Source organism: Anolis carolinensis, chromosome 2 (assembly GCF_035594765.1).
Source record: "Anolis carolinensis isolate JA03-04 chromosome 2, rAnoCar3.1.pri, whole genome shotgun sequence".
NCBI classification, from domain to species: Eukaryota; Metazoa; Chordata; class Lepidosauria; order Squamata; family Dactyloidae; genus Anolis; species Anolis carolinensis.
The window spans coordinates 192719093-192731655 of NC_085842.1; the positions used below are offsets into that span (position 1 = coordinate 192719093).

At 42.3% G+C, this 12563-nt stretch overlaps 1 protein-coding gene across 5 annotated transcripts in view; it reads right to left on the reverse strand.

The window, feature by feature from the left end:
• The window catches only part of kank2 (KN motif and ankyrin repeat domains 2), a 124264-nt gene that overhangs the window by 75324 nt on the left and 36377 nt on the right, over positions 1 to 12563 (reverse strand). For 2 of the 5 annotated variants that reach the window (XM_062971437.1, XM_062971438.1), the window contains one exon: positions 3576 to 3687. The exons of the other annotated variants lie outside the window; for them this stretch is intronic. The gene's annotated coding sequence lies outside the window, so the exon portion shown is untranslated. The remainder of the gene's footprint in view (positions 1 to 3575; positions 3688 to 12563) is intronic. 5 annotated transcript variants of the gene reach the window in all.

Sequence of the window (12563 nt, forward strand, 5' to 3'; positions counted from 1 at the left end):
AATGTGCTGTAGGATGTCCAGCAAAAACAAAGTTTTTACAATTTAATAAACGTTCTCCATGTTATTACAATATAACCAAGTAGGACATGACATTTATAACCCAGGAACAAAAATCATGCTACATAGTTTCAGATGGAGCTTGTAACGAAGTGTGATTTTTTTTATTTACAGATGACATGTTTAACTGTGTTTTAAAAAGGGTTAATATTTCAGTTACTCTGCACTATGAGTTGGTTGCCATGGAGAAGGGGGCAGAGCCAACTGGTTTAGCTGAAGAGAGAGTAGAATTTGGAGGGAAACGCAGCCTGTGGTCAGGGAACCACAGGGAAGGTTGATTTTAGAGTCTGGGCTCTGTTGAAGCTCAGGGAAAGCGGATCCTGGTTGAAGGGATCAAGGGAGACTCAATTGGTCATTTTGAGTCTATTTAAAATAAGTTTGGTGACTTATTTTAAGGTAGTCTGTGTTCTGTTGAAGCACAGGGAAGGCTGATTCTCAGTTGGAGAATCAGGGTGGCTCAAAGGTTGGATTTTGAGTCAAGTTCAAAATAAGTTTGGTGACTTATTTTAAGGTAGTCTGTTTCCAGATAAGGAATAGATAGTCTGTGGCTGAAATTCACAGGATGACTGCAGTTTAGAGCAGTAAAGAAAGAAGTGACATTTTAAGAAGTTTGAAATACCTCATTCTAGCTTTGCAACTGTCAATCAAAGTGCCTCTCAGTGAGAATTGTAACCATTAAACTTGTGCCTCAATAAACGTGTTATTGTTCTCTCAAACATTTCAGTCTCTGTCATATATACACACATTAAGAATAAACAAGAAGAAGAAAGAAGAAACATAAAATTTTAAAAGTCTCCTCTCTAAGTAGCCAGTGGCTATATCTTCCAATAGTGGTGGCAAGAGTTGATAATCCCCTTTACATCTGGTGGCCGTATTATTTATTTATTTATTTACAGCATTTATATTCCGCCCTTCTCACCCCGAAGGGGACTCAGGGCGGATCACATTGCACACATAAAGGCAAACATTCAATGCCATGACATAGAACAGATTATAAACATCTTTACCTCTGGTGGCAGCTTTTAAATAAAAACATCTTTAATAACTGGTGGCAGTGGATATAAAATATATAACAATAATATAAATATAATTAATTAATAGAAACTCCTCCACATCTCCGCAATCGGTGTCAGAGGTGGGATTTTTAAAAAGATTTCTCCCCCTTTCTGACATCTTTGCAAATTGGTGGCAGCGGTGGGATTCAAAAGATTCCCCCCTGTCTAGAAGAGCCTCAGTCGAGTCTGACATCTTCTCACAGCTCTTCATCAGGAATTCTGCTACCTTGGTCTCAGGAGTCATGTAGCCCATTACCATGATCCCCCATCCATACATTATGAAAAGGGATCTTTCAGCAGTACAGTAACTGCTTGCAGAGAATAGCACCCAAGTGTAAACCTCTCCCATAAAGGATCTCAGGTGAATGTCCATCCCAATGCATGCTCCTTGAGGCCTTGCATAGACAGAGTATGGCAACAGTGGCTTCAAAGAACATAACAGTATTATTATAAAACAAGCAGATTCATCTTCAAATTCCTCTAGAACTGCAGGTCAAAAGCTTGGGTGCTTCAAAGCAACCCTTAAGGCAAAGAACAAACAGCATTCTATTGCTCATATTTTAATATTGTGAGACTTCCTATCCCATATTCCTGAACTTCTACAATTTGCAGGGTGGCTATGTTTTTTAAAAAGCTGATCTCATATATGATTTTTAGAAAAACCCTGGCTAGCAAAAATCACTTTCCAGTATGACTAGCCATACACCAAATGGCTCTAGTTCCCTTTCCTGCATGGCAGGGGGTTGGACTAAATGGCCAATGTGGTATCTTCCAGCTCTATTATTCTATGATTCTATGAAATATTTCCTTTTTTTAGAAAATGCTAGGGTCTAATTTGAGACAACTGCCTCGGGCGGAATATGTTATTGGGCATACAGTGGTGGTGAACTGTTCGGAGACTGAGCTGTGCCTGCCATAGGGCCTGCTTTGGATACAATAAGCTAGTTTATTGACCTCAGGTATGGTGTGGTGTTGACATAAATATCAATCATCATCTGCAAAATGCTTCGTGCTTGTAAAATCTTTTGCCATACTATAGTTGGAGCAGAAAACAGGGGTGGAAGGAGTAATTTGTACAGAAACAAAGTGAGTGTTAAGATAAAAGGGGCCAAAAAAGGGAAACATCCTCTCTTGTATTACGTATTTTGTTTTGCATTTCTCAGTTACATGCTGTGCCTGGAATGCTGTTGGGTCATCCCAACTAGAGTAGACTCACTGAATTAACAGCCAAATGGTGAGGAAACACATGGATTCAGTAGATTCAGGGACTCTAATTAGAATGTTAACGTAAATTAGGGTACCCAGGGGAAATACTGCTTTTCAGAATATCCATCCCAGCTGTAAACAAGGTAGGAACAGATATATAGCAAGTAATATATAGCAATCAAGGGAAGCCATGAAAGAGTTGAGCTTTTAGTACAACAAAAGCTCTTAGACATTGTTTATCTTCTTCAAAACGCAACGCAAAAAACAGAACACAAAAAGATGATTCCACATGCAAAGAAGACCATTTCCTCTGCTTTCCCCCATTTTTATTGCTCCATCTGATGAAGTCCTAAGCTAGTGGTGACACAGGTTTAAGTAACATTGTGTTTATAGTAGCAGCAATATCGTGTAAGTGTACAAACTGAACTCTTAACTGTAAATTTTCAAGACAGGAGAATGTACAAGAGCTGAGGTAATCCTGAAATTTGGCCAGAAGACTTTCTATCTGAAGGGGGAAAGGAGTTTCAGAGAGACAGTAGTAGAGTGAAAAGCACAAAGTTAAAATATAAATGCATATATACACAATCTGTTGCCAGCCTGCCAGTGGTTCGCTAGTGATGGAGGTTGGAAAGAAAGGATGCTTGCCTGCATGGTACTATTTAGGACCAATCAAAATTGTCTCCTCCATTCTGCCTTGGATTCATGACATCAGGCCCATACTCAGAAAAAAAGAGGTGTTGAAACAATCCAGTACTTTCCCAGTACTCTATGAGTCAAAATGTACGCTCTTAATTATTTCTTACCTACCACATTAATTAAAAAAGGTAAAGGTTTCGCCTGACGTAAAGTCCAGTCATGTCTGACTCTGGGGGTTGGTGCTCATCTCCATTTCTAAGCCGAAGAGCCGGCGTTGTCCGTAGACACCTCCAAGGTCATGTGGCTGGCATGACTGCATAGAGCGCTGTTACCTTCCCACTGGAGCGGTACCTATTGATCTACTCACATTGGCATGTTTTTTAAACTGTAGGTTGGCAGAACCTGGAGCTAACAGCGGCCGCTCACACCGCTCTGGGGGTTTGAACCTGGGACCTTTCGGTCTACAAGTTCAGCAGCTCAGTGCTTTAACACACTTTGCCACCGGGGCTCCTTGAACCCCATTAATAATGCATATCTAATTAATCAGTAAATCTGGAATAATAAAATCTTCAAAATGCAAGACTAATGAGATAGGTTAAGTTTTATCACAGGTCTACTCACAGTTTTACTACCTCATCTGATGGGCCGATTTGCCCGTTGTACGCTGCTTCCCTTCTCTTTTTGGCACGGAGCCCTTCACACAACGTGCAGGCATTTCCAGTTGGGCTCTGTGCTGAAAAGTGAGAGAAAGTAGTACATGCCACCATTCCCATGATGCAAGTTAAAATCAGGTTAATCTGGCGACGCTTTCCCCCATGGGATGAGGAAGAAGGTAAAGCGGGCAATGCAGGGCGTGGAGTGGTGGCTTCTCTGCCCCCCCCCCCCCCCCTTGCCGGGTGCCCACAGATTTGCCCCGATGTGGGTCAAATCCATGGGCCTTTATGATAAGGTCCAGAATGACAAATGTTAAACTTCCATTCTATGTCTAAATTATGTTTTGTGTATTTTAATATGTGTTTTATGAAAACATATTTTCATAAGAGTATTCTATGTTGTAACCTGCTTTGAGCCATGAGGAGAGGCGGGTAAGAAATAAAATTATTATTATCATCGATAATCAGTTTATTTATATTAAAAGGGTAAAGGTTTGTGATTAATAACGTAAAGGTAAAGGTTTCTCCTGATGTTAAAACCAGTCGTGACCGATTCTGGGGGTTGGTGCTCATCTCCATTTCTAAGCCGAAGAGCCGGCGTTGTCCATAGACACCTCCAAGGTTATGTGGCTGGCATGACTGCATGGAGCGCTGTTACCTTCCCGCCGGAGCGGTACCTATTGATCTCACATTAGCATGTTTTCAAACTGCTAGGTTGGTAGGAGGTGGGGCTAACAGTGGGCGCTCATTCTGCTCCCGGGATTTGAACCTGGGACCTTTTGGTCTGCAAGTTCAGCAGCTCAGCGCTTTAACACACTGTGCCACCAGAGGCCCCTTTGTGATTAATGGTAATTTATAATTCTGGTATTGTTGCAGTTCAGTCATACATATCTAACTTACATTTAATTTATTACTATTAATGCCACACCACTGCTACTGGTAATTGTTTTGTCGTGGAAAGGAAAATGCATACACTGATATGCTTAGACCAGTGGTTCTCAACCTGTGGATGCCCAGATGTTTTGGCCTTCAACTCCCAGAAATCCTAACAGCTGGTAAACTGGCTGGGATTTCTGGGAGTTGTAGGCCAAAACACCTGGGGACCCACAGGTTGAGAACCACTGGCTTAGACAGTTGTGAATAACAACAACGTTTAAAAAGAAAGCTTGAAGCCATCCCTATTTGCCATACAGAAAAATACAAAACAACATCCTAGCATCTGGTGTTTTAGGGCAAAGAGGTAACTGCCCCACCCTAAAATAGGGTAGGGCTGACAACTTTGAAGCACTCAAAGAATGATAACATTTCAAAAGCCAAAAGAATGTGATGGCAATGCGTAACTATGGGCTAGGCTGATGATAAGACATTTCACTGCCCGCGGTGGAACAAACAACAAATGTTGACATCTCCCACAACTCAAGGTGTGCAGGCTTCAAGCTAGCCAAGATATTTTGGCAAAAGAGGCAGGAAATCCCACAAACACCTCTTCCTCTCCCTGGCAGTGGGGAAAAAAATCATAGAATGATAGAATAATAAAGTTGGAAAAGACCACGTGGGCCATCTAGCCCAAACCCATGCCATGCAGGAAAAGCACATGAAGGAAAATAACCCAATAAGGTAAAGGTTTTCCCCTGACATTAGTTGTGTCCAACTCTGGGGGATGGTGCTCATCTCCATTTCTAAGCAGAAGAGCCGGCGTTGTCCGTAGACACCCCCAAGGTCGTAATGGCTGTCATGACTGCATGGAGCACTATTACCTTCCTGCCAGACCGGTACCTATTGATCTACTCACATCAGCTCTTCGGCTTAGAAATGGAGATGAGCACCAACCCCCAGAGTCGGACATGACTAGACTTAATGTCAGGGAAATCCTTTACCTTTACCTATTGGATTCGCGTAAACTTAGTGCTGAACCAAAGCAAAAGGAGAAGCTGCTTCAGGAGCACCTGGAGCTCCTATTTGAGAGACATCATTGCTAATTTAATTGCCATGAGCAAGGGCAGCAAAAGTGGATTCATTCTACAGCATAGATACGCCCCAAAGTTTTATTTTCCATTGCTGCAAACTTTGGTGTTCTAAGACGTTTGTTTTTAAAGAAGGAATTATAAGTAGGCAACCACTGTAATGCACACTTTCTTTGGCCAAATTACAAAGAGTGGACTTTTTTGCTGTTGCGCATTACATTTGTCAGCAAATACTTTTTTGGTTTCAGAGTTTTGAAAATTGAGTTGCGTATAAGATTCAATGACGCATTAGACTTTAGTAAACACGGGTACGTACATAATTTCGGTAACCTTCTCCCTGTTCACCCTCCTAACTCTCTTCCTGCTCCATCCACAATTCCTTAAGGGCCTTCTTAGCCAAGTCCTCACATTCGAGGCCCAGGAGGCTCAACCGCTTCAAATGCAGCAATTCAACACTATTCTTAGCATCTGGAACTGAGGGTGGAAAGGAGCCAGAACTTTGCAGTACAAAGGTCTGCTCGTAGGAGGAGAAGGAGAGGAAAAATAGCCTCTGAAGCTTGGAATTAGAGAGGGATGGGAGAGGTCTGGCCTGGGGTGAAGCCGCAGGAGTAGTGAAAGAAAAACAGATGAAACACAAGGAGGAAGGGAGAGCACAAAGATAAATAAACCCTCAGCAGTCCTATGAGGGATCTGGAGGAGCCACACCCCAGAGCCAACCAGAATTCCAGCAGAGAATCATATTCCTCCAAGCTTCTGCCTGTGAGCCACTCATGATTGTTCCCTGGGGATGGGGCTTGCCCATAAGCCTGGAAAAGTAGAATGCCTAGTGAGGATTGCATGGGCTCAGTAAAAGGTAAAAGTTTTCCCCCGACATTAAGTCTAGTCGAGTCCGACTCTGTGGGTTGGTACTCATCTCCATTTCTAAGCCAAAGAGCCAATGTTGTCCGTAGACACCTCCAAGGTCATGTGGCTGGCATGACTGTATGGAGCGCCATTACCTTCCCGCTGGAGCAGTATCTATTGATCTACTCACATTTACATGTTTTTGAACTGCTAGGTTGGCAGAAGCTGAAGCTGACAGCAGGAGCTTACTCTGCTCCCCGGATTCAAACCGTTTGGTCAGCAAGTTCAGCAGCTCAGCGGTTTAACCCACTGCCCCATTGGCCTTTTGGCCAGCTAAAATCCACTATTTGCTTAAGAATAAAGTCCGCAACACCAAAAATGGGACCACACAAGGTTGCCATGTGGTCAGTTTGAAACCACACCTGGCTTCTTTGGTATTTGGATAGGGGAGTCGTCCATTACATTGTGTTTTAAAAGTTTTGCTCACAATGATCATTTATAAACTTTTACTTTTTAACTCTGCTAAATGAAAGGAATTCAATCAAGAAGATTGCTTTTGCTCTAAAAACTGTCAGCCCTCAAACATCTGTGCAATCACTGCATACAGTTGTTTTGTGGAGATCTCCACCCCTGCTTGTGTTGATAAAAACAGAATGAATGTGGAACCATATCCAACAGGCAAAGTGCAAACTGTAAAGTGCCTACCAGTAGGATACTCTGAAACAAATATACAGTAAACGGGCTGGCAGAATGTTGGATAAGCGAATATGTTGGATAATAAGGAGGGATTAAGGAAATGCCTGTTAAACATCAAATTAGGTTATGATTTTACAAATTAATCATAGAATCATAGAATCATAGAAGTTGGAAGAGACCTCATGGGCCATCCAGTCCAACCCCCCGCTAAGAAGCAGGAAATCGCATTCAAAGCACCCCCGACAGATGGCCATCCAGCCTCTGCTTAAAAGTCTCCAAAGAAGGAGCCTCCAAAGCACCAAAACATCATGTTATACAACAAATTTGACAGAAAAAGTAGTTCAATATGCAGTAATGCTATGTAGTAATTACTGTATTTATGAATTTAGCACCAAATTATCATGATGTATTGAAAACATTGATTACAAAAATGTGTTGGATAATCCAGAACGTTGGATAAGCGAGTGCTGGATAAGTGAGACTCTACTGTAATATACAAAGCTAACACAATTTCAGTGGGAAGCCAGATAAGGTATAGCCATAAAGCCATTCTCATTGGAACTTACTCTTAAGTTTGAGAAATAATTGTGTAAGTTTTGACACTGAAAAGTAGCAACATAACAGAAGGGTACAATTGTTTGTCCATTCCTTATATATCTTTATTTCCTGCATGTATCTCCTGCTTTCGGATATCAGCTAACATGGCAATGTCTTAAATCAAGAAATAGCTTCCTAAGATCTACAGAGATACTCACAGGAACGCCTTCGCAAGCGAGAGTCCAAAAGTGGCAGGCTAAAAACGGGAACCTCCATCAGTGGCTGATACCAGATGAGAGATTCCCTCCTGGGCACACAGAAGACTGGACGACTTGGAAGATGCCAAACAGACTACGTTCTAGCACCACAAGATGCGGAGCAAATATTAAGAAATGGGGCCTCAAAGTGGAGTCCATGACATGCAAATGTGGAGACCACTTACTACAATGAGGTCTGAGCCCTGCCACATGCACAATGGAAGAATTTCTTACAGCGACACCAGAGGCACTCCAAGTGGCCAGCTTCTGGTCAAAGGAAACTTAGCATAATGCCAAGATTTTGCTTTGTTTGTGAGGTTTTTTTATACATTATAACTGCATTCTCAATTCGCTTCTAACCAGATAAATAAATAAATCTTCTGCTTTGAATTATATCCTAAACTCTCTACAGAGATCTCAGTTCCTTTTTTGGCATTACTTCGAGAATGAAAGCTATCTACTACATCAGTTCGAAAACATGCAAATGTAACAGCGCTCATGCCGACAACATGATCTTGGAGAAAGTATGTATTTGCATGGCTTTAGGTATTTGAATTCTTCTAATCTTCTCTCGACTTTTGCACTGAAATGCTCTTGTCCTGATCCAATAAGGAAGACCTCTGCATGCAATTCAGGAAAATGTACGTATTTTGCAATGTGCTTTGGAATATGTCAGAAAATGGACCCCTCCATCTGCCTTGGGGTGGTTATCATGCACACTGAAATGTAACCGGATCAGAGCTTCTCCGTATCTGTATTTCCAGATATCTTGCCTTGCTTCTAAACAGAGCTTGGAAACATTTTTACCATCGCATCTTGAGGGGCCATAATGATGGGAGGATTCTCAGAGTTGTAATCTGATATTTCCAAGTCTTCTTCCTAATGAGAAATGTTTCCCAGCACTACCATTCAAGAAATTCCTTTGCACTTTCTCCTATCAGCTCCTCAGCCCTGTCAGTTGTCACTTTCACAGCCCAAAGGCCATGCCCTTTGTAAGGGAAGTTCTCTGATTTCCATCACATCGTGCTCTGCACATAGAACTGGCATCTGTCGCTCTGCCTGTCATCAAGACCAAGCAAATCCCAACTGTATTCACAGCCTCTTCCCTGTATGAATACAGGCAGTTCCCAAGTTACAAACATCTGACATATAAATGCATGGGGGTGAGACAACAGGAAGTGAGAGAAATCTCCCCCTTGGATGGGAAATCCATTCCTGAAAGAGTTGTTATCATGGGGAAAAGGGGTCTCCACTGAAGCTTTATAACCAATCCTTCTTTCCAAAACAAGCCAAATATTCAGTTTCAATTATCAATCTCAATTATTCGTTTCAGTTATCACAGACGAGAAAGTGAAGTGAAATATTCTGAACAGGGGCACAGACAGAAAAGCAAACACACACACACACACACACACAGCTTCCTAAGATCTATAGCAGGGGTCCCCAAACTACGGCCCGCGGGCCACATGCGGCCCCTGGAATGTGTCTATCCGGCCCCCACGGTAGTGGCTTCCTCCTCCCCCGAGGAAGGTGCATGCCGCTGCTCCGTCCATTCCCTGCACAAGCCTTTGCAGCCCTTTCTGACCTCTCCCTGCAAAAGCATTTACAGCCATTCCTGGCTCCTCCCTGCACAAGCCTTTCCCGCCTCCTTCCTTGCCCTGTGCCTGTGTTGGAGTTGGAGTTTTGCTGGTGTTTACAAAGGTATTTTAATTATTATTTCATTTGTGATGGACAAAGGCAGAAGAGGGCTGGACTAAAAGGCCCAAGGGGTCTTTTCCAACCCTTGATATTATTTTTTATTGTTATTATTACTAACATTGAGGCTGGGTGGCCATCTGCCAGGGGTGCTTTGCTTGTGGTGCACAAAGGCAGAAGAGGGCTGGACTAAATGGCCCAAGGGGTCTTTTCCAGCCCTTGATATTATTTTTATTGTTATTATTACTAACATTGAGGCTGGGTGGCCATCTGTCAGGGGTGCTTTGCTTGTGCTTTTAGTGGACAAAGGCAGAAGGGGGTTGGACTACATGGCCCAATCCTCTTTATTATCATCATGATGACAATGATGATGATGATGATGATGATTATTATTATTATTATTATTAACATTGAGGCTGTATTTGTTCCCGTTTGGTTTTTTTAATTTCAAAATAAGACGTGAGCAGTGTGTATAAGAATTTGTTCACAGTTTTTTTAAAAAAAAAAAAAACCTATAGTCCGGCCCTCCAATGGTCTGAGGGACTGTGAATTGGCCCCCTGTTTAAAAAGTTTGGGGACCCCTGATCTATAGAGATACTCACAGGAACGTCTCAGCAAGCAAGAGTCCAAAAGTGGTAGGTTAAAACCTGGAACCTCAATCCATGGCTGATACCAATTAAGAGACTCCCTCCTAGTCACACAGAAGACTGGGCGACTTGGAAGGCACTGAACAGACTGCTCTGGCACGACGAGATACAGAGAAGAAATGGGGCCTTAAGAAATGGGTCCACAAAGTGGAGTCCACGGCATATGAGTGTGGAGAGGAGTAAACCACAGACCACCTATTACAATGCAGTCTGAGCCCTGCCACATGCACAATGGAGGACCTTCTTATAGCAACACCATATATATCGGGTACATTTTGCAGGTGTTACAACTTACACAGAAATTCTGCCCAGAAAATATGATAGATTGGGAAGGTGGTGTGTGTGTGTGTGTTTGTGTGTGTGTGTGTGTGTGCAAGTCATGGTCTACATACCAGTTAGAAGTCTTTGGACATTGTCCACATATCCTTAGGAATGACGATCATCATTTCAGGATAACAGAGGATCTTAGTGATATGAGTATCTTGGCCTTTATAGAACAAAACAAACTCCATATGCATGTTAACACTTCCCTATGTTATCCAAAGCTTGTGTATACGCACATACAGAAGAGTCTCACTTATCCAACATAAACAGGCCGGCAGAATGTTGGATAAGTGAATATGTTGAATAATAAGGAGGGATTAAGGAAAAGCCTATTAAACATCAAATTAGGTTATGATTTTACAAATTAAGCACCAAAACATCATGTTATACAACAAATTTAACAGAAAAAAGTAGTTCAATACGCAGAAATGTTATGTTATAATTACTGTATTTACAAATTTAGGACCAAAATATCATGATGTATTGAAAACATTGACTACAAAAATACATTGGATAATCCAGAACCTTGGATAAGCGAGTGTTGGATAACTGAGACTCTACTGTACATGCATACTGGGCTGGAGTTACACTTAAAAATATATCTATTCCACCCTACATACACATTCAACTTAAGAGCAATTCTACAAAACCTATCTTGTTCGTAGCTTGGGGTCTGCCTATACCATATTAGCTTCTTCAAAGTCTTGAATGAGGTTAAAACATTTAGGAAAATTTGTATTATGTATTTTGAGCCAGTAGTAGTTTGAAGGTTGAATTACGACTCCAGAGACCATGGTTCAACACCTCGCTTAGCCATGGAAACCCATGTGTAACCTTGGGCAATGGAAGCCCTGGTGGCGCAGTGGGTTAAACCCTTGTTCTGGCAGGACCACTGAATTGAAGGCTGAGTTGCTGACTTGAAGGATGCCAGTTCAAATCCAACCTGGGGGAGCGTGGATGAACTTCCTCCATCAGCTCCAGCTCCATGCGGGTACTTGAGAGAAGTCTCCCACAAGGATGGTAAAAACATCCAGGGTGTCCCTGGGCAATGTCCTTGCAGATGGCCAATTCTCTCACACCAGAAGCGGCTTGCAGTTTCTTAAGTCACACCTGACACGGAAAAAAAAAACAAAACCTTGGGCAAGTCATATTGTGTCCAACCTCAGAGGACTGCAATGGCAAAACCTCTCTGAACACAGATTACCAAGAAAACCCAGTAATAAATTTGCCTCAGGACTGCCATGAGTCATAAATGACTTGAAGACACACAACAGCTGTGTCATGCAAGAAAGTCTAGTAAAACTGTCCAGCAAGTTCCTAACACTGTATCATATTTTGTTTAGGCTGTAGGCTGGGTTTGATAATATTGAAATGGGATTTTAAGAACTGCACATAATTCTTTAGCACCTCCTGGCAAGGCAGAGTAATCAGATTATTATAATACATTGCTTTCTTAAAAGCACAGGACACACACAAACATACACAAACAGAATGCTGTAACAGCACTACTCTCAGAGGCATTAAATGTTCTGTTTTAGGGAGCATACTGTTCAGAATCCTATAGCTTATCTTAGTAAAGGTAAAGGTTTTCCCCTGACATTAAGTCCAGTCGTGTCCGACTCTGGGGGTTGATGCTCATCTCCATTTCTGAGCCAAAGAGCCGGCGTTGTCCGTAGACACCTCCAAGGTCATGTGACCTGCATGACTGCATGGAGCGCTGTTACTTTCCTGCCAGAGCGGTACCTATTGATCTACTCACATTTGCATGTTTTCGAACTGCTAGGTTGTCAGAAGCTGGTGCTAACAGCGGGTACTCACTTCGCAACCTTTTGGTCCGCAAGTTCAACAGCTCAGCGCTTTAACACGCTGCACCGTCAGGGGCTCCATTGCTTATCTTACACAAGTGCAAATTTTCCTACAGAAGAACTAGAACTTTTTTGTCCAATGGACTGCATCAACATTCAGCTACAAGACACAGAGATGGAAAGACATA